Source organism: Pogoniulus pusillus, chromosome 4 (assembly GCF_015220805.1).
Source record: "Pogoniulus pusillus isolate bPogPus1 chromosome 4, bPogPus1.pri, whole genome shotgun sequence".
Classification (NCBI taxonomy): domain Eukaryota; kingdom Metazoa; phylum Chordata; class Aves; order Piciformes; family Lybiidae; genus Pogoniulus; species Pogoniulus pusillus.
This window is the reverse complement of record NC_087267.1, coordinates 732,086-740,325: the sequence shown is the minus strand read 5'-3', so window position 1 is coordinate 740,325 and position 8,240 is coordinate 732,086. Positions and strand designations below refer to the sequence as shown.

The 8,240-nt window shown below is 50.5% G+C and overlaps 1 long non-coding RNA gene across 1 annotated transcript in view; it reads left to right on the top strand.

Annotated features, from left to right (window-relative positions):
- The first annotated feature begins 336 nt into the window (after positions 1 to 336).
- The window catches only part of LOC135175050 (uncharacterized), a 28,112-nt gene continuing 20,208 nt past the window's right edge, over positions 337 to 8,240 (top strand). The window contains exon 1 of the long non-coding RNA XR_010302189.1: positions 337 to 365. This is a non-coding gene — a long non-coding RNA (uncharacterized LOC135175050). The remainder of the gene's footprint in view (positions 366 to 8,240) is intronic.

The following is an 8,240-nucleotide window of genomic DNA, read 5'->3' as shown; positions in this document are numbered from 1 at the left end:
TCCCCCATCTCCCTTCTTTCCTTTCCATCTCCTACTGCCCCCATCTTCTTCCTTTTTTTTCATCTCCTTCCTTTCCATCTCCTTCCTTTCCTCTCCATCCTCCTCTTTCCCCCCATCTTCCTCCTTTCATCTCTATCCTTTTTCTCTTCATCTCTCTCCTTTCAGCACCACCTCCCCCTTTCCCCCACACCTGCTCCTTTCCCCTTTTTCCCCCAAACCCAGAGCACCTGAGTGCTGTTGCAGTCTCCTCCCCACCCCAGGTGTGACCAATTTGACCTCCTTGACTACTCCCCTTTATAATGGGGCCCAGGAAGGGCAGTAGCCCTAAGCTTGTCCAACTGGGCAGAGGGATCCTCTTCTCACTGGTGAGTCCCCATGGTGCATGCTGGGTGACTGGGAGGGGGATCAAAGGCCAGGGGGCCTGGTGGCCCCCCGGTCAGGCAGGCTAGAGAGTTGCTGCTCACTCTGACATTGCCCACGGGTGCTGGTTGGGTGTCCTTGCTTAGGCTGAGCTCCTCTGTGTTTAGCTGCTTCTTTCTGCTCGCTCCTTGAATCAGTCAGGGTTGGAAGGGAGCACAAGGATCATCATGTGACAGGGTAAGATAGAACAGGGCAGGATAGGACAGGATAGAACCATAGAATCAACAGCTTGGAAGAGACCAACCCAGCCCTGGCCAAGCAACCAGACCATGGCACTAAGTGCCCCAGCCAGGCTTTGCTTCAACACCTCCAGGGATGGTGATTCCACCACCTCCCTGGGCAGCCCATTCCAATGCCAACCACTCTCTCTGGCAACAACTTCCTCCTAACACCCAGCCTAGACCTGCCCTGGCACAGCTTGAGACTCTGTCCCCTTGTTCTGTTGCTGGGTGCCTGGCGGAAGTGACTGACCCCCAGCTGGCTACAGCCTCCCTTCAGGGAGTTGTAGCCTGCAAACAGGTCTGCCCTGAGCCTCTTCTTCTGCGGGCTGCACACCCCCAGCTCCCTCAGCCTCTCCCCACAGGGCTTGTGTTGATATGGGTTTATCGTAGATGTGGCTGTAACATGTCAGTCAGGCTTAATTTAGAAGTCTGTCAGGTGTAATTAATGTAGAAGTAGATGAAGGCACTCAGGAGTTAGCCTTTCTTGTTCTACTTGCAAATCTGCATGCCCAAAGACAGCAGGAGGTGATCAAGCTGTGGGTGACTGTTTGTCACAATGTGCCCTTTCCCCAGGTACTGCTCAAATACCAGTTCTCCTCTTGGCTGCTTAGCAAGGTGTGGGTAGCTGGGTTCTGATGAACTGTCTCTTTCATCTGACTTGTTTTTTGGCTGCTTCATGCTGGAGTGAGATGCGTGACTGAATGAGCAACTCCAGGGGTTGGCATCAGGACTAAGAAGGCCTCCCCATGCAGTAGATTAAGATGCATGAAGCACAGATAACATCACTCTTGAACTGACATCCAGCTGCCTGATAAATCTTGTGGAACATATCCAGGAAATGAGTGCCTATGATCAACTAGATAGTCTTGCTTCCCAGTGCTTGCTCTCTGACTGTAAAACTGGCAGAGGATCAGGAGGTCTTAATGCAGGTTTCAGGTCTGGTGCTGAGGAGTAAACGAACTGTTTTGAGTGTCTGAGTCCAAGGGTGGTATAATGGCATTTCAACAGACCTTCAGCTTCCTCCAGTCCACCCTCTGACCCAACACTGCAAGGTCACTGTGTCCCTAAGCTTCAGGTCCATACGTCTCTGAAAGGTCTCCAGGGATGGTGCCTCCACCACTGAATTGCGAGCTCAACCATGGTCACTCTGCTCAAGGTGGCCACCAGCCTTTACATCTCCCTCTAGTCCTGTTCTGTTTGCAAGCAGCAGGTCTAGTAGAGAGTCTTCCATAGCTGGCTGAACTTTACCATTTTGCTCCAGTTAGTGAAATGTTATCTTCTATCTTGAAAAGGTACAAACCAGTTTGTAGGACATTAGAGGCACAGATGTATGTATACAAGCTATTTGGGGAGTCCAGCTTGAGAGACTCAGGCACCTGAGGCTTCTGGGTCTGCTGCAAAGGAGGGGATCTAACTGATGCTCATAAATATCTGAGGGATGGAGGTCAGGAGGGAGGGGACAGCTCTTCTCAGGTGTGCCCCATGGTGGGATAAGGGGTAATGGGTGTAAACTACAGCACAGGAACATGAGCATGGGTCACAGAGCACTGAAACAGGCTGCCCAGAGAGGTTGTGGAGGCTGTTTCTGGAGGCTTCCAAGCCCTGTCTGGATGCCTCCCTGTGTGACCTGCACTAGATTAAGGTCCTGCTTTGGCAGCTGGGTTGGACTCAAGGGTCTCCAGATGTCCCTTCCAACCCCTGTCATCCTCCTAAACACAAGCACAGGTATGAGGGATTCCTCTCCACTGGTAAATTAGAGTCCAACTCCTCCGTGAAGGTCAGTCATAGCCAGCTGATAGACCTTTGAGAGCAAAAGAACTGTGGTAGTTCAACATGAAGAATGAAGAGAGTGGAGTTTGGGTGATGTTCTAAGCTGCCATCAAACTTAGCTGCTGTTAACAGTGGTGGTTCCTCTCTTCTTCCCTTATTTGCATCCTTTCCTCAGGGTATTCTGATTCTTTTCACTAGATCAGGGGTAATGTTGAAGCAGGGAGCTGAATCAGTTTGATGTTGAAGAGTCCATATTGGCTGTGTTCTGCTGTCCCTACTTCATTATGGCTTGCTTTATTGCACATTGTTTAATAACCTATTCCAAAACCAGCACAGGAGACCAACTTACTCCTAAGGACCTGTTACTTCCAGTGCTCTCACTGCACAGAGTCATAGAATCAGTCAGGGTTGGAAGGGACCACAAGGAGCAGCCAGTTCCAACCCCCCTGCCATGCCCAGGGACACCCTACCCTATAGCAGGCTGCCCACAGCCTCAGCCAGCCTGGCCTGAAACACCTCCAGCCATGGGGCCTCAACCACCTCCCTGGGCAACCCATTCCAGCCTCTCACCACTCTCCTGCTCAACAACTTCCTCCTCACCTCCAGCCTCACTCTCCTCACCTCCAGCTTTGCTCCATTACCCCCAGCTTTTTTGCAGCCCCCTTCAGATCCTGAAAGGCCACAAGAAGGTCACCTGGGAGCCTCCTCTGCTCCAGCCTGCACAGCCCCAACTCTTTCAGTCTGTGCTCACAGCAGAGCTGCTGCAGCCCTCTCAGCATCCTCCTGGCCCTGCTCTGGACACACTCCAGCATCTCCACATCCTTCTTGTACTGGGGGCTCCAGAACTGGCTGCAGCACTGCAGGTGGGGTCCCAGCAGAGCAGAGTGCCTCCAGAAAGCAGTGACTCAGGCGTTGTGCAGATAGTTAACAAAGACAGAATGTGGCAAAATTTGGAGACCATTTTCTTCCTTCCCTTTCCCCACCAAGAGTTACAGAACTGCTAGAGAAGGAGAATCCTTTCCTAACATAACAGATCAGTGCTTTTAGCATGCTACTGACCTACATTGCACTTCTTTATGTCTCCTCTGCTTGCAAAAGGACCACTCCAGGCAGGTTGCTGTCTGTTCCCAAATCCATGTGTTTCACCCTCTGATCTCAGTACTGAGTTTACCCACATGAATAAATAGCAGTTCATAGAGACATGGATTAAAACCAGATGATTCAGCTCTTTGATGCTCATCCCAACTACCAGAGCAGGCTCTTTCTCACATACTTGCTTCTTGGCACAAAGAGCATTGAAATGCTTGTGTGAGCTGGGTGGAGTTATGCTAGCATTAGGACTGGGGTAGTCAGTGTGTCAGCACTGAGACACATGTGGTCTGATCATTCTCACATACCAAGTTGAGACCAGCTACCCTCTGGGTTATGAAAGTGGTGTTCCACTGGTTAATTGCTGTAGTGGGAAATGGAGGATGTGCACACTGCTCAGGGCTGTGTGGCCCCTGGAGCTACGTTTCTAGCTCACACACAGGGGAGAGGTGAACACCCTAGGGATAGGCCATAGAATGGCAACAGTGGGTAAGTTAATACCATTTCATTGGAGCACAGGAGCTTTCTGTATGGAAGCACAGCTTGGACCTTCCCCTGCCTGCTTCTGCTGCTTCAGCTGTGCCCACTGCTGTCTTCCCCTGCTGCTATTTCGGTGGCTGCTGCTGCTTTGCTGCTTCGCCACCATTTGACCCCTTCCCCATCTTTGCTAAGGTTGTTCTAGTTCTCCAGTAGTTTCTTTCTCTTTGTGTGTTGTATTTAAACTATAAGAAATACAATTTCACTTCTCCCTCTTTCCAAAAACAAATCCCTGTTGTGGTGAGTTTATTCTACTGGGGGAGGGATCCACCCTAACCTGGGACAGGGCTGTGTAACTCAGCTCCATCCAGTAAGACAAGCAAGCCACAGCACTTCAAGTGGGAGATGAAATCTTGTTCTTACATGTACCCTCTTTGTGATCCTAACCACCAACATAGAATAGAATCATAGAATGGTCTAAGTTGGAAGGGACTTCAAGGATCAGCCAGCTCTAACCCCCCACTGCAGTCAGGGACACCTCCACTAGAGCAGGTTGCTGAAGACCTCATCCAGCCTGGCCTTGAACATCTCCAGGGAGGAGGCAGCCACAACCTCCCTGGGCAACCTGTGCCAGTGTCTCACCACCCTCACTGCAAACAACTTCTTCCTAACATCCAGTCTAAATCTCCCCTCTGCCAGTTCAAACCCAGTACTCCTCCTCCTGTCATTACCAGACCTTGTCAATAATCCCTCCCCAGCCTTCCTGTAGCCCCCTTCAGACACTGGAAGGCCACTATAAGGTCTCCTCGAATCCTTCTCTTCTCCAGGCTGCAGAGCCCCAACTCTCTCAGCCTGTCCTCACAGCAGAGCTGCTGCAGCCCTCTGAGCATCCTCGTGGCCCTCCTCTGGACTCACTACAACAGTTCCATGTCCCTCTTGTGCTGGGGGCTCCAGAACTGCCCCCAGGACTGCAGGTGGGGTCTGAGGAGAGCAGACCCAAGGGACAGAATCCCCTCCCTTGCCCTGTGCCCACACTGTTCTTGCTGCAGCTAGCACAGGGTTGTGTCTGGGCTGCACTCACACTGCAGGCTCATGTTGAGCTTTTCATCACCCCAGACCCCCAGGTCCTGTTCCGTAGAGCTGCTCTCAGCCATTCCCCACCCAGCCTGGAGCTATGCCTGGGATTGTGCTGAGCCAGGTGCAGGACCTCACACTTGGCCTCATTGAATGTGATGAGGTTGGCCTGGGCACACCTCTGCAGCCTGCCCAGGTCCCTCTGGATGCATCCCTGCCCTCCAGCAAGTCAACTGTGCCACACAGTCCCCCCCTCCCATCTTCAGCTGATGGTAATATAATCCCTGCTCTTTTCCTTCCCTGTTTCTTCTCTTTTTCCTCTATTTTTCCCTCTTCCTCTTACTTTCTGTTGCTGGGTGCCTGGCAGAAGAGCCCAATCCCACCTGGCTACAGCCTCCCTTCAGGTAACTGCAGACAGCAGTGAGCTCTGCCCTGAGCCTCCTCTGCTGCAGGCTGCACACCCCCAGCTCCCTCAGCCTCTCCTCGCAGGGCTGTGCTCCAGGCCCCTCCTCAGCCTTGCTGCCCTTCTCTGGACACCTTTCAGCACCTCAACATCTCTCTTGAACTGGGGAGCCCAGCACTGGCATGTGTGTCATATACTCCTTGCACATTAAGTGAAATACTGTGGAGTGTCAAACTTGCAGCTCTCTTGTTTGCCCCTCCTGAACTACACATGACCTGCTCACTGTTTCTGCCTTCCCATTCAGAAAATAGAAATATTGGTGATTTACAGCATCTACTTATTTATGGTCAAGGTGACACATCATAAATTATATTACATGCTGCTAAAATTCATAGAGTGCTGAAAAAATATTTTTTAGCAGAAAAAAAATTGTTTTAGTAAGAAGTGGTTCAAACTAAGGTTTATGTCAGCCACTGAGTCTGGCACCAAGCTTCACAGACTACTGCAACACCTAAGCAGCCTTACTGGTTTGACATAGTTTGACAGGTCTTGAATCCAAAAAGAATTTACTGAAAGAAACTCTTTCATGTATGCTGTAATGCCCCACACCAAAACCTCACCCATCCAATGCATTTAAACCTTCTAATGCATCCTGTTCTGGAGCCCCTGGGACAAGAGGGCTGTGGAGATGCTGGAGAGTGTCCAGAGCAGGGCCAGGAGGATGCTCAGAGGCTGCAGCAGCTCTGCTGTGAGCACAGACTGAAAGAGTTGGGGCTGTGCAGGCTGGAGCAGAGGAGGCTCCCAGGTGACCTTCTTGTGGCCTTCCAGGATCTGAAGGGGGCTGCAAAAAAGCTGGGGAGGGACTTTTCAGGCTGTCAGGGAGTGGCAGGACTGGAGGGAATGGAGCAAAGCTGGAGGTCGGGAGAGTCAGAGTGGAGGTGAGGAGGAAGTTGTTGAGCAGGAGAGTGGTGAGAGGCTGGAATGGGTTGCCCAGGGAGGTGGTTGAGGCCCCATGGCTGGAGGTGTTTGAGGCCAGGCTGGCTGAGGCTGTGTGCAGCCTGCTCTAGGGTAGGGTGTCCCTGGGCATGGCAGGGGGGTTGGAACTGGCTGATCCTTGTGGTCCCTTCCAGCCCTGACTAATTCTACGAATCAACCCTCACGTGTTTTGACTGCAGCTCAGTGTTTTAAGCACATGCTTCCACAAGCTAGGTTTGGCAGAAGTGGCTGTGGCTGTTAATGACCTGGATTTTCCCCACAGTAAATAAATAAGAAGTTGTTTTGCACAGATGGGCTTTTTCTCTATGATTATATAGACACAGGGGAAAATCTATGCTATTGAATAAATCTCCAGCTCACACTTTGACCTGTGTGCAGTGGCCTGATGGTAACACACCTGCAGGGAATGTAAAATGAAATGAGTCTGAATGGCTCTCACTGTTCTCTGTGCTAATAGATTATTTTGCTTTCTGATTAATAAATAGAACTTTAGGAAATAAATGCCAAGAACAGAACTAGTCAAGACAGACAGGGACCTGCTGAAGAGAGCCCAGTGGAGAGCCAGGAGGATGATCGAGCATCTCCCTATGGAGAGAGACTGAGAGCCCTGGGGCTGTTCAGTCTGGAGAAGAGAAGGCTGAGAGGGGATCTGGTTAGTGTTTATAAATGTCTCAGGGGTGGGTGTCAAGTAGAGGAGGTCAATCTCTTTTCAGTGGTGTAAAGTAAAAAGCCAAGGAGCAATGGATACAAATTTGAACATAGAAAGTTCCACCTCAACATGAGGAGAAACTTCTTTACCGTGAGGGAGGCAGAGCACTGGATGAGGCTGCTCAGAGAGGTTGTGTTTCAAAACCCACCTGGATGTGTTCCTGTGTGGAGTATCCCTGGGGATCCTGCCCTGGCAGGGTGGTTGGACTGGATGATCTCTGGAGCTTCCCTCCAATGATCTGTGATTCTGTAACTAGTATCAAGTAGCTTCAGTGGTCTTTGTCTTATGATATAAATGCAAGAAGAGATAGTGAACTATTATATAACAGATTTGAAAAGTCCTTGTCCAAAGCCTTCCACCAGATCTGTCCTCTATCAGTGTTGGAGTCTTTCTGTTCTTTGTAGTCGGCTTTTGTTTTGTTTAATTTTGTGTTCTGGGGAGGAGAGTGGGTGAGATGGGGAAAGGGCTAGAGAAGGTAGAGTGTAGAGCCTCGTTAAGTCATCAACTGTGTGAGCTCTGATAGAAAGCATCATCCAGCAGACAAACACAAAGCAGGAGGGCTAAGCTGGAGAGGGTCTTGAAAGACTCTCACAGAGAAGAAGAATACTGTATGCAAAGATGAGAACATTGGAGACTCCAGCAAGAATGTGACCCACAGCTGACACCAGTTGAACAAAAGGTAGAGAGGTCAGCCTGAGGGAGATGTTGGCCTTCCTCCCACAGACCCCAAAGGGCAACCACCAGGTGGCAATGAGTGTGTGTGAAGAGGTGGGACAGTGTGGAAATGAGTTCCAGGAACTGATTGCAATAACTCCACCTGTTCCCAGAACCAACTGTACTAACCCTGCCCCTGTACTGACTGTGTGATTTTGTGGCATAAACATTTCACCTGAGCCAGGTGAGGCTGTGCCAGGGCTTTGGAGGAGGACCTGCCCGTGCCACCCAGCGCTGACTAGACATGCCTCACCTGGTAACACTCTACCTGTTGTGAGGTTTTCTTCCAGAAGTTATGGCAGCTTGGTTTTGCTGCCATTTATTAGAGTGCAGCACTGCCTTTAAATATTGAGTTAGAATAAAAAAT